The sequence below is a fragment of the Colias philodice genome, chromosome 13 (assembly GCF_061535455.1).
Source record: "Colias philodice isolate Cphi_HAF_F1 chromosome 13, ilColPhil1 Martin Lab GWU primary, whole genome shotgun sequence".
Lineage (NCBI taxonomy): Eukaryota > Metazoa > Arthropoda > Insecta > Lepidoptera > Pieridae > Colias > Colias philodice.
Window position 1 is genome coordinate 5,477,854 of NC_143098.1, and position 19,012 is coordinate 5,496,865.

Here is a 19,012-nt window from a genome sequence, read left to right on the forward strand (position 1 = left end):
CTAGTTAAAAAACAGTTTAAAAAAGTTCTGTCTTGGACGTCCGTGTGTCTGTATGTGCGGATCCTTTTTCTTGTTAACACGATAGCGACCGAAATACTTTACTAATCGAGTCTTTTTTTTTCTCTTACGCTTGAGTATGCTCAGGAATAGAACCCTTTCATTTTTCAGGGTCTGATTCGATGTGGTTTAATTGTTATTAAATAAACAAAAATAATAATTAATAAATATTTATTAAAAAAAAATTATGAGGCGTGCACTTTTGGATTTTCCAAATTATTTACAATATAGTCTCAAATGCATACTAGAGAAACATTGCAATTTGAATCAATTAAAATGCATAGCATACAAAAATAAATTCACAACACAAGAAATTCCGCGCGCAAATCATAGCGCGTGTCAATGAAATCAAGAATGTAATTTTATATCAAGCCGACGAGCGACGACGCCGAACTAAAGTACCTACAGTACCATTTACCTTCAGTGTACAATACAGTTTACAGACCTACGACGGACGAACAATAATGAGTAATAAATAAAAAAAAACATAGTTTCTAAGGTCATTAGTTTTATTTTATTTTATTGTTATTTTCTTTGAACGATTGGAAATGAAATTACTCAATTTTTACACAGAACTTTGATTTATTAGAATTATGCTCATTATGCATAAGATAACGAACGCGAATGCACGACATCTAGCGCGTCAATGTCTAAACATCGCCTTTCGTTTAGACATTGACGCGCTAGATCTGTAATAAGTATATAGTCTATGCGCTAGATGTCGTGCTTTATGTCGTGTTTCGCTTGGCAAAAGTCACGCACACTACTGTAGAAGTGTCAAATTTTTCCGGTATTTTACTGTTGTTTTTCTAAGTAAATATTGTAAATTATTGATTAAAAAGGTCGAACGCGCACACATTTCATTATAGAGAAGTGATAAAATGATTAGTTTTAAAGAAATAGTGTCTGTGTTAAGTGTTTAGAGGTAATCAAAAATGTATGGAGGGACGGTCGGAACATCAACCTTAAAATAATTCGATTAATGTATCTAGTTGTTTGCGGTAGGTAAAGTATTTAAAAAGAGCGTGTGTGCCGAGCACACGTGGCAGAAGGGTAACTTCTTTGGCAAGACTCAAAGGTACCAAAATCGTCGCCTTACTAAATGGGATGACGGTATTGCCATGTCGCGACCTTGAAATTTTATTCTCAACGCGTCTTTTTTTTTTATGTCATCGGATTATAGCAAACGAGCAGACGCGTCGCCTGGTGTTAAGCGATACACGCCGCCCATAAGCATCCACTCCACTGGGAAGTGGATGTGTTGCTGTCCTCAAAGGGATTTGGAAGGAGTTAGGTAGAAGGGGCGAGGATGGGAGGGAATGAGGATATGGAAGAAGAGGATGGGTAGGGGATGGGACGGGATGTGGGCCTCCGGACCCCTCACTCACCGTACGGAACGCGACAGTAAACTGTCAAAAAGCGTCTAAAGAAGTTTCACTTCAAAAATATTTATCTTGTTTAAATCGTACTTTTGGTATTTTGGTTTTAGTAATAGGTACTTGTAAATTAATGAGATGATTAAGAAATTAACACAATAGGTGAGAATGACTTGTATAACCTTGTTACTCGTAAGATTACAGAAAAGATAATTTTTAAATTATGCAAATCTTTGTCGGTTGGTAATTATGGTGATTTAATAACGTAAATCAGAAAACTGTATTTATGTATACCTACTCGTGTTTACCAGGTAGTGTAAAAACTTTAATTAACATTAGACATAATTAATAATCATCCCTAAGCCAGGGTTTCTTTCAAAAGCAAGTCGTATTTACTTATTTTTTTAGAGTAAGTATACAAGAAATACAATACATTTCTTTTAAAATTTAAAAATAATTATAACTCGCAAATAAGCATCAGTAATATGAATATATGAATATTATATGCTATGCTCCGCGGTTTCACCCACATTGCTCAGCTCCTGTTGGTCCTAGCGTGATGATATACAGCCTACAGCCTTTCTCGATAAATGGGCTATCTAACACCGAAAGAATTTTTCAAATCGGACCAGTAGTTCCTGAGATTAGCACGTTTAAACAAACAAACAAACTCTTCAGCTTTATAAAATTAGGTTTTGACGTGACAACGTCTTATAATTCGATAGAGCCGGCTGCACGCACGAAAAAACATGACTCATGCGGCGTTACCTCGCTCTGAGGCGTTCCAAGGCTTGAAGTGCAAGCGAGATCGCGGAACGAGCGACAAAGAAGCACAATCGGACGTTGTCACTTCAAATATCGTCAGTAAACCGACTTACAGACAAACAATTTTTTTAATAGTGTACCTACTACCTACCGAGTAAATATAGATAATAATATCAAAACTAAAACAAATTAAAATAAACACGAAAGCGATGGCTCAAAGTGGAAAATCGAATGGTCGAATTAAGTTATCCATTACACCTGTACAAGATTAGTTAATTTTTAGATTCGAGCCAGACTTCTAGATACAAGCTAGACGGAGATCTAATGCGGTGCTATTACGTGTATTGATAGCAATTATGACTTTAAATAGCTACTCTAGACTTTATGAGATATCGATGCTTGCACTGGTAATATTTTATTACGCAAGTATATTAGAGTGCCGGTAGAAAAGAGAGATACTTAAATAAAGGCATCGCCAAAATCCATTGAAAAGTCTTTGACTTCAGCAATGTGTTAATCGTTGCTATTAAACCATAGAATTTCACGTAATGTAGAGCCATAGCCCATAAGACGTTCAATAATCGCCAAGGAAAGTTTAATAATGTTAATTCTCACGCATTTGATATCACCGGGTATCAAATAACAATTTTCATTATTAAGGTTGATGTTCCGACCGTCCCTCCATACATTTTTGATTACCTCTAAACACTTAACACAGACACTATTTCTTTAAAACTAATCATTTTATCACTTCTCTATAATGAAATGTGTGCGCGTTCGACCTTTTTAATCAATAATTTACAATATTTACTTAGAAAAACAACAGTAAAATACCGGAAAAATTTGACACTTCTACAGTAGTGTGCGTGACTTTTGCCGAGCGAAACACGACATAAAGCACGACATCTAGCGCATAGACTATATACTTATTACAGATCTAGCGCGTCAATGTCTAAACGAAAGGCGATGTTTAGACATTGACGCGCTAGATGTCGTGCATTCGCGTTCGTTATCTTATGCATAATGAGCATAATTATTCTAATAAATCAAAGTTCTGTGTAAAAATTGAGTAATTTCATTTCCAATCGTTGAAAGAAAATAACAATAAAATAAAATAAAACTAATGACCTTAGAAACTATGTTTTTTTTTATTTATTACTCATTATTGTTCGTCCGTCGTAGGTCTGTAAACTGTATTGTACACTGAAGGTAAATGGTACTGTAGGTACTTTAGTTCGGCGTCGTCGCTCGTCGGCTTGATATAAAATTACATTCTTGATTTCATTGACACGCGCTATGATTTGCGCGCGGAATTTCTTGTGTTGTGAATTTATTTTTGTATGCTATGCATTTTAATTGATTCAAATTGCAATGTTTCTCTAGTATGCATTTGAGACTATATTGTAAATTGTAATAATTGATCGTGGGTATAGTAATTAATTATTCTAATAACGCAATTAGTAATATATGTATTTTCGGTGGGATTCAAAACAAAAAATTGGCCCGTGATTTTTATGAAATTTCACCACATTGCAAATCACATCAATCATAGTTCATACACATGTATGACGAAAGTGATTAGTATTGTGGCTAACATTGACTCATCAGTTCATCACTGAAACCAGTGATAAATCAGTACCTATATCATATTGTGTTTGAATATTTTTAAACAATGATATAAGTATACAATTATTATAAATCGGTAAACTATCAAAGTAATCACAAACTTGCAAACATTGGTAAAATGTCCAGTAGTTTATGAGCCTATTCATTACAATCAAACAAACAAACAAAGTTTTCCTCTTTATAATATTAGTGTAGACAAACACTATGAATACGATCACGAATGCAAATTCGGGGATTTTCTAATTATTGCTAAATAATAATTGAATTCGTTTTGAAATACTCTATAATTTTTAGTGTATAAATAGACATTTATAATTTGGTGCTCATTTTTTTTGTACTGCTAACGCTATTGTAGGTACCTATTTTCGTTGTTTTATTTCAAGTGAACACGGCCATACAATTTTGTCACGAGCCGCCTATGATTGTAGGTACTTTTGTTAGGCTCCTTCGTCGTCCGCGTCGGCTCGAAAGTTCTTGATTTCATTGTCACGCGCTATGATTTGCGCGCGGATTTTCTTGTGTTGTGAATTTATTTTTGTATTATTATTATTTTTTATTTTTTATTTTATTTTATTAATTCAAATAAAATATTTCACTAGTATGCATTTGAGACTATATTGAATTATGTATAATTTATCGTAGGTATAGTTATTCTTATAACGCAGTTATATTTTCGGTGGGACAATTTGACCCGTGATTTTTCTGAAATATCACCACGTTGCAAATCACATCAATCATACACACGTATGACGAAAGTATAGTGGCTATAATTGACTCATCAGTTCATCACTGAAACCAGTGATAAATCAGTACATATATCATATTTTATTGTGTTTGAATATTTTTTAAACAACGATATATACAATATTATTATAAATCGGTAAACTACCAAAGTACTTCCGAATTTTCAGACAGACAAACAAGTAGTTTGAACACGCAGTTTTCTTATACTAGTAGCAAAAATCAAAAATCAATCAAATCAATATGCTTTTCCGAATTTTCAGACAGACACACAATTTTATTAGTTTGTTTTAGCAAAGTAGGTACCTATACCTATACGCTTACGTCGCGCGTCGCGTCGTCGAAAACGGTGCGCCCAGAAACAAACATACCTAATTCAGTTACAATCCTTTTTTTGTTCCGTAATTTATTGTATTTATTCTAATACGATTTTTTTTATTCGTCGGCCAGTTCTACTAGGTATAAAAAGATAAAATTGAAATATAATTATTGTAGCGACAGCCATATTATGTTACTATGTTTTCGTAAATATGTTTTTCACCTTCCTGGTTATTTTCACATAATCTTATCTTCTTCTTATATATAAAAATGAATCGCAAAATGTGTTGGTAAGCGCATAACTCGAGAACGGCTGAACCGATTTCGATCATTCTTTTTTTATTATATTCCTTGAAGTACGAGGATGGTTTTTATGTAGAGAAAACGTAAATATTATGTACCACGGGCGAAGCCGGGGCGGACCGCTAGTATATATATATAAATGAATCGCAAAATGTGTTGGTAAGCGCATAACTCGAGAACGGCTGAACCGATTTCGATAATTCTTTTTTTATTATATTCCTTGAAGTACGAGGATGGTTCTTATGTAGAGAAAACGTAAACATGTACCACGGGCGAAGCCGGGGCGGACCGCTAGTCTTATATATAAAAATGAATCGCAAAATGTGTTGGTAAGCGCATAACTCGAGAACGGCTGAACCGATTTCGATAATTCTTTTTTTATTATATATCCCTTGAAGTACGAGGATGGTTCTTATAGCTAGAGAGCTAGTTAGTTTAGTTTTAGTGCAGTGGCAGTGTAAATGTTGTTGTTGAGGTTATGTAAATTTAACACTTTAGTTAACTACCAAGATATAAAGAAATGAGGATAGGACACAATAACTATTGGTTGAGGTATTTATAAACTCATAATATACTTTTAAAAAAATCACGTTTTAATAAATTTCTAGAATTAAATTAGAACAGCTGATTCAAAATAGCCTAAAAAATCTTAATAATAATAATTACGCTTCACAGCAAGAAGAAATGTACCATATGTACCCGCACAAAGTCGATATTGTGTTGCCTACCGTTCGACTCAATGGCTAGGGTTGTAACTACCTTTAATAATTATTACCAAACTAATAAACCGAGTGATGCGAAATAACCATAATTCTTTTAGAGTTTGATAAAATGATCAGGCAGGTATTTTCTTTAATCCTCTGAATTCTCGGTTACTAAATTGTATCGTTGAAATTATTCTTAATCGCGTAAATTTAATAAATAATCATATGGAAAACACTTTTCATTTGTTTTTTTACTTTCACGCCCAACTACTATACAATAATTACGTTGTTTCGGTATTTTGACGAGAAAACGCAGGAAACATCCGTTGTATCATTTTAGATAGATTGTATATTTTGTATCTGTAGAATTGAAATCAAAGCTATGTATATGTTGTCTCCATTCTTTTCTTATCGGATTGTTGATCCCAATGCGAATGCGTCACTTAAATTTTATAAAAGACAATTAAGAACATCAAAAATAAAGTGATACGTAAATATTTCACAGTGCAATATATTATGTAATTAATAATAATTATATATTTATGAAAAAATAATTACATCAGATTTAATAATAGCAATTGTTTTGAATGTACATAATATGAATAAATGATTACATCATAATAGTAATAATCACAATTGTTTTATTTCCCATTTGTTGCAACCCTAGCATATTTTCATGTAGCAGCAGAAGTACCTACACTGGCGGCGCGGCGGCATCGTGCGACATCAAAGGCATTGCCTTACTAGGTAAGTTTATAATGACTCATTTCTTTTATTATATAATTTACGTTTTACTTTTACAGAATCCGATTCAATGGATTATGAAGACGAGTCACACAACGCCATACGATAGTGATGATGAATGAACATTTCAATAAATGCATGCGTGTTTTTTTATGTTGTTTTGTAATTATTGTTAATTGTTTCAAAGAAATAAACTAAATATTTAAATGATGATTTGTTATTTGCAACACAACTTTATATTTGAGATTCTTTACAAATGTATATTTAGTTTTGTATCATCAAATTTATAAATTTTATTCCATAGTTTTCAAAATTAAATGTAAATGACCATAAAAACATTAATAAAGTAAATCATTGATGTAAGGTCAGGGAACGTAATACATATATACATCTGACCATGTAGAAGCTAAGTCTTGTTGACTGCTGAAGTCTGTAAAGTTTTGTTGTCTGCTGAAGTCTGTACGCAATGAAAATGTCTGCCGTTTCGAAAATAAGTTTTTAAGACCCTAATAAATAAAATATATGAATGGCAGATCTGGTCAAATACTTTCAAAATTGTATTTTTTTCAGCACTTTCATAAGTGTCTGCCAGAATGTTATCCGCGTGATAATGGTCTGCCATTGTTATTTTCCGATAGTAATAATAATCTATTTTCAAATATCAAAATGGCAGACGTGGTCAAATGGTTTCAAAGTTCGCCAAAAATTTCCACCTGTCTTACCTAAGCGCGCGCCCCGTCCACCACTCTGGGCTTAGTGACTCCTCATCTCATGTATAGTAGGTATAGGGGAATCAACACACAAAAATCCAGGTCTGGTCAAATACATACATGTAGCTTTGCGCTAGCTCTCTAGCTATTACTTCTTATGGAGAGAAAACGTAAACATGTACCACGGGCGAAGCCGGGGCGGACCGCTAGTAAATAATAAAATAATAAATAGTGTATTAGATTTGTTATTGTATCTTGTATACCTACGAATAATTATTCTTACGTCTTGTTGGGAAATGTTCAAATACCTACCTATTGAAATAATTTACTGTTATGCCGGGTCCAGACTGGTGAAACGTAACATGCAATGTAACATGCAATGAAAGAATTCACCGTCCACATTGCTGCAATGTATCATGAAAGGTAACACACTTTGTAACAATTTCTCATAGTTTGGACGTCTTGCGCGCGCGAATTGTGCATTACACGCGCATGCTACGAGCATTACAAGCCGCGCGCGGAGCGATCCGAAATTTGTCGGTTTTTCGACGAACACAAAGGGGCAAGGAACACGACTACGGGAGGTTCGTAGTGAATGCGCGTTATGAGCGCGCTATGCGTCCACACCAGCAGCGAACATGCAATGAAAGGCAGAATGTTACATTGCATGTTACGTTTCACCAGTCTGGACCCGGTATTACAAATCATTAGTGTTATTAGTTTTGAGTGAATAGGCATGGATCAGAAATTCAGAATATAATATGCTACTAACTACTCAAATACATACATGTTTACACAACAAACACCACTGACTTCTATAACTTATAGTTAGTCAGTGACAAACACTATGGATACCTACGCTCGCGAATGCAAATTCGGTGATTTACTAATTATTGATACCTAGTCATTGAATTCGTTTTGAAATAGCCTGTACTTTGTAATTTTTAGTGTTATAGACATTTATAAAATGTGGTGCTCATTTTTTTGTAATAAATCATCCCGAACGCTATTGTATTTTCGTTGTTTTATTTCAAGTGAACACCTATACAATTTTGTCACGAGCCGCCTCTGGCCTCTGGGTGAAATAAACAAGTCAAATGATTTTTGTTCTAATTGTATTTTGGTAGTAGTTTGTTTAGAATTTACATTACCATTGTTTAATTTTTATTTTGTATTTGCAGTAAAATAAAAAGATGAAAAACTTCATTAGGTATATTGTACGACACCTCACTCTGAATCGCGCTAGCGAAATTTTTTCGTTACAGAGCACATATACAACTTTCGGACAATCTTCATTGAGGCCGGCCGGCAAATCGAGTACCTATGTCGAGAAACTTCTCTTATTCGATGGATATTCTACCTTCCTTCCTCCACAGTTGTGGGACCCCGACGTGCATTGAACACGCAGCTTTCTGATACTAGTAGCTAAAATCAAAACCACAGATATGTCTGTGATCAAAACCATAATAATATTTTTACCTATTATTTTACTAAAAGTCGAGTGCATCGAAATCGTAAATATGTTTTTCACCTTCCTGGTTTTTTTTCCATAGTAAATAGTGTTTTTGATTTGTTGTTGTATGAATAATTATTCTTACTTGTTGGTTATGAAATGTATTTTGAAATAATTTACTTTTACAAATCATTAGTGATATTAGTTTTGAGTGAAAATGCTTGGATCAGCATAATATCATATTTGCTACTTCAAATACATGTTTTGATAAAAAAAAAACAATAGTGTAATGTAGGTAATAAAATAAAACTGCGTTTTATTGTAGGTAATCAATTTTGACATTATTTATTTCCCAAAATTACAATAAAATAGTTTACGCCAACAAATATAACTTTTATTTTTATAACAATCCTACTTCCTACTAATGCGAAAGTTCATACATGTTTCAAAAGAAAAACTTTTACTTTTACTATTATTTCAATTTATCCGGTTTAATTAAGACTTAATATTGATACATATGATCATTATAAATACAAATAGGAATTAACAATATAACGAATACGTGGCACAACTAAAATTTTACCGATACCACCCGTGGTCATTCTCCTTTGTGGGTCATTTGTAACAGGATGGCGGTTCTACAGCGAAAAAAGAAAAATGATGGTCAGAACGCTGATACCGGATACCTTAAGATACTGTAATATAAAATATTACTAGATTAGATAAAATATTATAGGTAGTATCTTCACCGTGTGTGACGCGCTTTACATTCACGCCATCTAGAGTTAAATCTTTATCATTTTTGTATACGTCTGTGTGTGTAAACGACCCTGTATGCAATGACAGATGTTAAAACGCATAATTTTACCGAATTGGGTGGATTTTAAGGCAATGATATAACATATTTCAATAAAATATAATATTCAGTAACCGCCATGACTATTCCTAGGTTTGATGACTATTCCAATTACGCAAAAACTCAAATAAACTAGAAATGTAGAATTCAGCGCCATCTAGCGGGATATTGGCTGGGAACAGATCGTTGCAATCACCTTAATGAGGACAAACTTAGGAGCTTCAAAACTTAGCTTTGTATATCTACTGTTCAAAATTCTCTGAATTCACCTAGTGAAATTATAAGAAGAATTAAATAATTTGTTATAAGTACAGCAAGTACACACACACAACATAGAACAATAATACGACGACCAGTGACGTGTTACAACAAAATCAATCATATAGTGTTTTTGTGTTGAACACTTTTAGCAATAGATATAATTTTTTTGCAAACACACAAGCACAAAGTTGTTAACACCGTTTTCTAAAAAGGACATATAAAATATAAAGAATGGGCTCATTTCGCAAACATTAGTCCGATCTCTATCTCTACACGTAATTCGGAATCCAATCAATTATTAAACCAAACGGCAACTTTCGGCCGAGCCAACTTGGGCGGATATAAAGTTGTGACGTCATTTAGTTATTTACGTGCTACCTTAGGATCGACATTTGACCTGAATTAAAAGATCGCATTATGAACATTGTAGTGTGTGTATAGAAAGAAAATAAATAGTGAATATTTTGTTATGTAGAGACTCACAAACACTCACAAACTTGGTTCACTTGGTAAAAAAGTTTCAAGAATATTATAGTGGCCTAATATTATTGCTAATTTATTTTACCATATGATTCAAGTTATAAAGAAGTTCATATAAGGGAATCCCTACGATAATAATATTATAAATGCGAAAGTAACTCTGTCTGTCTGTCTGTTACGCTTTCCCGCTTAAACCTCTCAACCGATTTTGATGAAATTTGGCACAGACAATCTTTAGACCCTGAGAAAGAACATAGGCTACCTTTAATCAAAACACCACGCGGGCGAAGCCGCGGGCGGAAGCTAGTAAGAAATAAGAGGAGGCAATTATAACAATAAAGAAAACGCTTTATCGGCATAATTATGCATAATTGCATCGGTACCGAATCTTATTTTAACTCTCAAGGGTATTCATTTCAATCATAAATAAATTTTGATTTATCTTGAAATAAATTATTATAATATGACGTACCTAATTTTATTGTGAAAGCAAATTGTCGGAGCCGATTTTACGCGAATTTAATTAACAAGAATAAAGTGAAATCTTTTTATAGTGGAATTGTTTTTCGAGTTGATGAGAATTTAATTGTTTTTTAAGAATATTGCTCACATAATATTTTCACTCTTACTTTAAAGATATACGAAAGAAGAGAGAACTAAGCAGGATGAACTTATATAAACGCCTTTGCTACGATAACAGTATAGGTACCTACTAATATTCAAGTATTAAAGAAAATTTAATCGTGTCATTGAGTTATTTTTGGTTCTTTTTGGTAGAATGTTTGCCCTGAATAAGATTTTTATCAATTTCTTGTACTAGTTCTCTAGTAAAACATTATTTATTTTTAGAGGCAATATTGTTGTATAACATAATCAAGATCACTACTCAAATTAGGCAAAAAATTAACCCCATAGCACTTTTTGAGCTAAACCACTTATGAGCTTGTTTTAGCCATTTATTTTTATTTTAGAGATACCTACATATCAATCATAATACATTCCTCATACGTAGTATTTCATTGATATCCTGTCTTTATCATTACCATATTCCTATCATATTCTTGTGATTTCCTCGATTATATCGACGAATATATTCCAAGAAAAATTATATCTGTTTTAAGATAGTTGGTCTCGTAAGTTAAACTTACCGAAGTATAGTAAATACTATTTTCTACTGAATTGCAACACATTTTGCGTTTTCTTTCTGACGGAAAAAGATCCGAATATATTCCTCAGGTACATCATGCTTAGGTACTTATAAGTCATAAATAAATGGTTTTGAGTACAAACATATATCTTATGAAACTGTAAGTATCGTCTCTTCGACATACTCGAACCTTTATTTCTTCAACTGGACTTCCACTTTGGAAGTCCACTTTACAAAACTAACATCGGAGAGCCGACTCTACAGCGAAGATCAGGCAAGAAGTTAAAAGTAGTTAGTAGTAGTCTTTTAAAATCATATATCAATTTAACCAAATCATATCATAATATCAAAAAATATATATTAATTGAAATTTACATGAGTATGAATGTCGTAAAATAAGGTTACGTTAATCCTTCTTAAGGTTCCGACAATTTTAAGGTGCGAAATTCAAGAGATATTTTTTCTTTTCTTCTAAGGACAGATTTAACATTGCCTATTTTATTTACCTACTCTTCTTATATAATTGTAGGCAAATAACTTTCCTTGCACTTCTCATTTTCTTTTCTTCTTTCTAAAAGTTTAAGAGGTCGAAAACTGTTAAGAGCTTTTAATGTTGACAAATCTTGACCTGAAATAAAGTCCTTTTATTAAGTGCTTCTAAAATTTCTCTATCAGTTTGAAGCTATATTATTAATTAGAACGTTATTGTTTATGTCTACTGTCGCAATAGAATGAGTCGCGAAAACTTTTCGAAGAACTTAAAAGCCTAGGAGAATTAATTTTAATATAAGGTGTTAGGATAAGTGCTAGCTTTAGACTAAATTTAGTAACGTTTTATTAAATTGGGGTAATATAAAAATCGCAAAAACGGCAAATTAACGTATAAATTGTAATGTAGAGCATTTGCTCTACGCATTGGTTAATATTTCAAAGATGTGAAAGAAATAGCTTTAATTCATATTAATTTATTATATTCATTTTATTTTTTCTGGTGCAATATATTCTTTGTGGGGTAAAGAAGCAGATCAATGTTGAATGATGAGAGTAAGACCTACAACTAGAAGTTTTAAGTACGGAGTAGGTCAGGACTAAAATAGATTGCCTTGTGTTTGACTCAATAAATCCGAGTCGGAACACAACACTAATAATGCAGTACAGTCTAGGGCGTATCTTAGTTCTATATCTGGTAAAAGCAAGTTTTGGTGATTAAAATTCGGATATGATAGAGTTTTTAAGTGCAAGAATGAGGTCGATTCTTTCGTCTTTACCTTGTGCTTTTGCGCAGTATTCTTTCGACAGAAACTTACTGAATATTGTTTACGTTTTGTTTATTGGATTATTTCCTTATTACTATTTATTAAATAATATCTGATATTTGAGATTACATATCTATTTATCGTGATAGTATTGGTTTGAAGATTGAATGTTTAAATATTTTTAAAAGTCTACAGAAGGATCGTTACGTATACTTTAGTTTTCAAGTTCTGCGCCATAGTTTTTCGCAATCCATTTTCCCATTTAAGCTTTATTTTAATCTAAAATAATATATAGAGTTTTTAGTGAACACTATTTTCTAGATAATATATTGTATAGACATCAAGCAGAGGGATTGCGTCGCTCAGGCCTCCATTCGAACAGAGTAGTTTTGTAGTGGAAATGGCTTACTAAGGTGATGCGTCCGAATCGCTACCGAAGCCCGATAATGCATTGTCCAGTTACGAACACCCCCCAAAATATAGCGTGCGAAAAAACCTTCACCACCCGCTATCATTAATGTCCCCCCACCGCGCACTAAGCTTCTTTTTTTAATACATAACTTTTTTTCAAGATGCATTTTTACATGTTTCGGCCTAAAACTTTACACACCCAGAAGCGTGAGCTGACTGAAACGGTAACGCCTATCGCCTCTCGGATTTCTCTCTCCCACGCGGGCAGAGCGCGCGCCGGACGATAGTGGCGTGAGCGAAACAGCCTATCGCTTGCCTCCGCTCCGTCTTAAACCAAGATTAAGGCTCTATTCTGATTTTCCATACGCATATTCTTGGACGCAATGCATTAAACGTCAACGGTGACCACATAGTCTCGTGTCAAATATTCAAGATTAAAATGCAACGGATAAGAAATATTTTGTCAACGATAGAAAGTAGTCGCGTCTGAAAGAAAGTAAACACTATATGTCTCCCTCTAGCGTCCAGTGCGAAGGCATTCGCGCCACGACAATTGAGTTGAGTTGAATTGAATTGAGTTGGTTAAACCGTAAAAATGGTGCGGGCGGGTATCGCCACGCGAGAAAGAGACGAACGAAAGGCGGGTTGGCCGAGACCGCTGCCTTCTTCTCCTCGACTTACGCCGAGGCGCGACTAGTGAACGTCAGCGCACTGACGTGGACGGCCGCATTTGTGTTAGTCTGTGCCTCGTTTGACAGCCACTGAAAAAAATATTTCGCGCGTTTTTGACAGCTGCAAACGAACTTTGTGCGCGTTTGAAAATCAAACTTTTCTAAATGTGTTACTGTATTATATTGTACTGAAGGTGGATTTTGTTCGATCTGTGCTAATTATTTGGCTGTACTGGCCGTTGAGACGTTATTAAGTGATGAATCAGCGAACGCCGGCTAATTAACAGCGTCACTGCTACGAAAACAAATCTTGTACTTCCGATATTTTATCGCTTGGATATTGTAAGTATCATATTGCAATAGTATTGTGAACTGCTTTTTTATGAATTCTTATTTTTATGCAATTTTTTTCGTTGCATAAAAATTTAGTAACTTTATTATTGCATAAGTATTATAATGAAATTCCAAATAATTATATTTCAACTATTTAATAATGCAAAGATTACAAAATATAACAAACAAAAAAGTGAACAAAAACAAATATGTACAAGTATTTCCAAAAAATTAACATAAATTTAATATACATCTCATAAAATAAAATTGCTATTTTAAATTACCGCGACCTTTAATACGAGCGCAAAAAACGTTCACATTAAAAACCCAAATGCGAACAACATTATAACGCATTGACGAACGATCACGTTATTGTAAATTTAGAAGATAAGAAAATGATAGTTTAAAATTAAGTTTACGAAAAAAAAAGTTGGGGACGTAAAAAGTTGATATTTTTCGCGACGCGTTGGAAAAGTTCAGATTGGGCGGGGCGAGCGTTCGAACAGCTGATTGGTTCGGATACGTGTATAACATTTTTCCGTAGGTATTTTTTGTACATATATTATGTTTTTTTTTACATGAAAACTATGTTTATCGCGAGAGCCAGTAATGAGAATTGTAACAAATTTGTAATGAGTTTCTGGTGATGACATTGCTTTTTGTGATATCTGTAATATTTTGAGTAGTTTTATATTGAATTATATTTTATTATTTAGGCATATCTTATGTAAATTACTGCTTTAATTTAGATAATTATAATCTGATAGATAGGTAATTTAGTACCTATTACTAATTTAATATTAATAACTAAAAAAACTCTACATCAGAGAATAAATATCAAACAAATTAATATTCACCTTGAGCTCTTCCTATGGAACTATTAGTTATTACCTATTGTAAAATAAATTAATACCCAAATCAAAACCTACAAATTATTTCATAATCACATTTAATATCAAAACATTGAATGCTCTACATTTTTACTAAAAACCGTTAAAATGCGTTTTTATTTATTATTCTAATTTTACACATAAGTAGTTGTAGGTAATATTGAAAGTAAATAGACAGTAACATATTAATATGTAGAATTCACAAGGAAAACGTAATATAAGTAAGAACAATAAATTTTCTTAGATGAAACTTAGATATCAAACTTAACATTGTCTTATGGCCTTTCTAAGAATTGCATTAGCCGTTTGAATTACACAGATACCTTACACGAAACTAAACTAGATAATATATTAATTATCATATAGAAATTATATCTCATAATAATATGATATTATAGTTTTAAGCTTTGGTAGGGAGAAGAAGTAAGTTAGTGGCGTAAAATTAGGTCCTTTAAGATTTTAATATACCTACATGTATTATATTTTTTTGTATGTCATTTATTATAAAAATTACATAACAATAATGTCTTCCATATCAGCATCGCATCTCATTCATAATATAATTCATTGAACTCAATCAACACATGATTCATTTGTGTCCAACTATATGAATCACGTTTCAATTGTCCACTTTTAATTTATTGCTCAAAAATCAAGACATAAATATGACTCAATTTATAAGGCTTTAAGAATAATAATTTAATTTTTTTTAATTTAATGTCATATTTTACTAAATCTTTAATATTTAAAACTTCTAACAAAACTTCTTTTGCTTTAAAAATAAACTCCAAAGTGAAAATAATTTAATATAATATTGTACTCAATAAAAATTGTCCCATTAATTGTAAAGCGAATAAAATCACCCCTAGAGGTAAGAATAGAAATACTAACATCTCGACATTTTACGACAAACAGAACACCGTCTCTGACATCGAGTTTTATAACCGAACAATTACATTTAATCAGACCATTTTCCCATCCCTCACCAACATTCCATAAAAACGTAAGAGCAAAAGAGACAAACGTAACGGTACAGCTACGCCCATCAATATCTAATTGCTTTTATTATTTTAAGGCATCGTAATCATTATGGCCGCAATAAAAATTGTAATTACTTCTCATTAGTTCAATTAAGAATTTTCTAGACACGGTTTAGTTGATATGTTGATTGCGATACACTGTTGCGAAGATATTATATTAGAATATTATTATCGAATCACTGATTTTTCAAGAACAAGGGAATTCTCCCAAGTGAAATCAGACGATACATTTTATGATCGTCAGACACGGATCATATCAATCAATATTAATGATCACATCGAAATATGGAACTAATCGATGTTTTTGAAATTTAAATATCCATAAGTTTTAAAATTTTGGAACATCGATTAATTTAATAATTGCTGCTTTAATAATACGTTAGACGTTTCCGTGTTAAGACAAAATTACGTTTTTATAATATGTAATCAGTTACGCTGTATTACATCACACTAAAGTTTTTCTATGAATTCTTAGTTATTCATTTGTACCACCTACATCTCTATACAATAATAGCTAATCATAATTATCAAGAGCTGGTATAACACTAATAAAATAATACCACTAGGTACTATTACAACCAACTTAAATGCAAGCGGATTATCTGAAGTTCATTGCAACGCTTTCAATGAACCCCCACCGCTCCTAAGTTTACGAAAGAGCGCGCGAAAAGCGGCGAGAAAAACTTCACCGAAAAGTTTGGCACGCACGTGGTTTACACGTGGTCTTGAGTGAAAAATCGCGCAGGTCCCGCGCGCTCCTTGCCGCCCCCCTCCCTTACCCCGCACCTCCCCGCGCCGCACTCAACTCTATCCTTTCTAAACGAGCTGTACTAAGATTTGTCATTTCCGTATTCACTTTTGAAACGCGCGAATTGGCGCGCAAAAACATTCCGATATTCTTTTTTTTAATTAAAAAGGTTATGGCTTTTTTTCTTTGTTTTTGTTTTATAGACTGCCAATGAATTAACTTTAGCTTCTTTATATTGTTGATTGCTTTAATAAATGCATAATAAATAACATTCAATGTCACTTCCATGTAATTAAATATAGCAAAATTGAAAAACGAATGCGCTTTATATGCATAGTTTATGATGAATTCGATATGCATCGTAAAATTAATATATTTTTAACACCATCATCATCATTAAAGAATTTATTTTAAAAATAATTTCCTTAAGTTGGCATAGAGCAAAAGCTTTGATAATAATAATATAAATTAGTAATAAATGGACACAACATAAAAAGCTTTTATGGGACTTATTAACAGACTTCAAAAAAAAGGAGGAGGTTATCAATTCGGCCGGAAAACATTTATTAAACATTTACAACTAGTATTAGAAATTTGAACAAAGTAATTTTTTGTGATCGACGAATAACCCTACCGATTGTTTTTGATTAATTATTTAAAGAATCAAAGTCTTAGCTTCTTCCTCTAAAATTAATAGAATTAATGTAGTAGTAACTATTAGGTATCAGCGCAAAACCGTTTACCTAAATAAAAGTAGTTGAATATATTATTACAGCCTGTCTCTACGAGACTGCGAATAACGAGGAAGATCTGTTGATCAAACGAGAATTCTTAAAGGAAATAATCATACATTGTACACGCCTTATTTTTTTGCTCACCCACCTCCTTTTAACGTCTCTCCTTACATATTACTTACGGTGGCCTGAAAGAGATCGCTACCTAGCGATAAGGCCACCGTTTGTACACTTTGTTTTCCTCTTACCTGTACTTTATGTGTCTCTATTTCCTTTGTGTGTGCAATAAATAATTAAATAAAATAAAATAAATTGTTCATTGAAATATTTTGCGTTCTGAATTGCTATGAGACCATAGTATGGTCTTAGGTAAATTTTACATTTACTTTTAGTTTAAGAATCAAAGGAAAAGCGGAATCAAAGTTTACGCATTAGATTTCAAATGATATTTTCCTTTAATATAGGTAGTTACCATTAATTGGTAAAAACGAGAACCCTAAGTAATAAATGGAACACTTTAAATTCAAAATTATAAAGCCGATTACATTTTTCAATGCAATTAATTAAGGCTAGTATTTTATTTTCACTGGGAGCGTTATTGTTAAGTCATAATATATCAAGTGCACAAAATCAAACATTAAATTTAACAACATAGTACATACTGGCTGTTCTTAGTACAGGAAGAACAAACAAACAAAAATACTTTATTGTGCACAAGGAAATAAAAATTACAAAAGCAAAGAACTATTAGAAACTCAGATTTTCTGTAAGAGTCACATAACCTCTACACTAATAAAGTAAATAAAATAGTACAGCAATTAATAGTAGTGGTATAAAGCTATTTAAATAATGTCAAACATTACTTATTAAATTTATTTTTAATCTTCAACAGTCGCGAGATCCGGTCCTGTGACGGCAGCAAGCTGTTTTACCCTTATTTGAAAACGTCTTCCCTCCAAAGGGACTTCCTATTTGCCAGTGGCTCCGGTAAGTAACCACTCTGATAGTATCACGAGTATTCCAGAACATTCCATATAAAAACTATAAACAACTAGACTCACAATCTTCTGTACTATATTATATTATTATATCTATATACATATATAAAACTCAAAGGTGACTGATATAGTGATCCATCAACGCACAGCCCAAACCACTGGACGTATCGGGCTGAAATTTGGCATGCAGGTAGATGTTAGGACGGAGGCATCCGTTAAGAAAGGATTTCCCGAAATTGTTGCGGGAACGGGGAAAAAAGGGGATGCACGTACAAAGTCGTGGGCGGAATCTAGTATATTATATGAAGTGTTTGTTTATTTGAACGTGCTAATCTCTGAAACTACTGGTTCGATTTGAAAAACTCTTTCATTGTTAGTTAGCCCATTTAT

At 32.8% G+C, this 19,012-nt stretch overlaps 1 protein-coding gene across 4 annotated transcripts in view; it reads left to right on the plus strand.

Moving 5' to 3' along the window:
• Nucleotides 1-13,920: 13,920 nt before the first annotated feature.
• pdm3 (POU-domain protein pdm3) overlaps nucleotides 13,921-19,012 on the plus strand; it is a 112,161-nt gene continuing 107,069 nt past the window's right edge. For all 4 annotated transcript variants that reach the window (XM_089702392.1, XM_089702397.1, XM_089702395.1 and 1 more), the window contains exons 1-2: nucleotides 13,921-14,221; nucleotides 18,517-18,611. The gene's annotated coding sequence lies outside the window, so the exon portion shown is untranslated. The remainder of the gene's footprint in view (nucleotides 14,222-18,516; nucleotides 18,612-19,012) is intronic.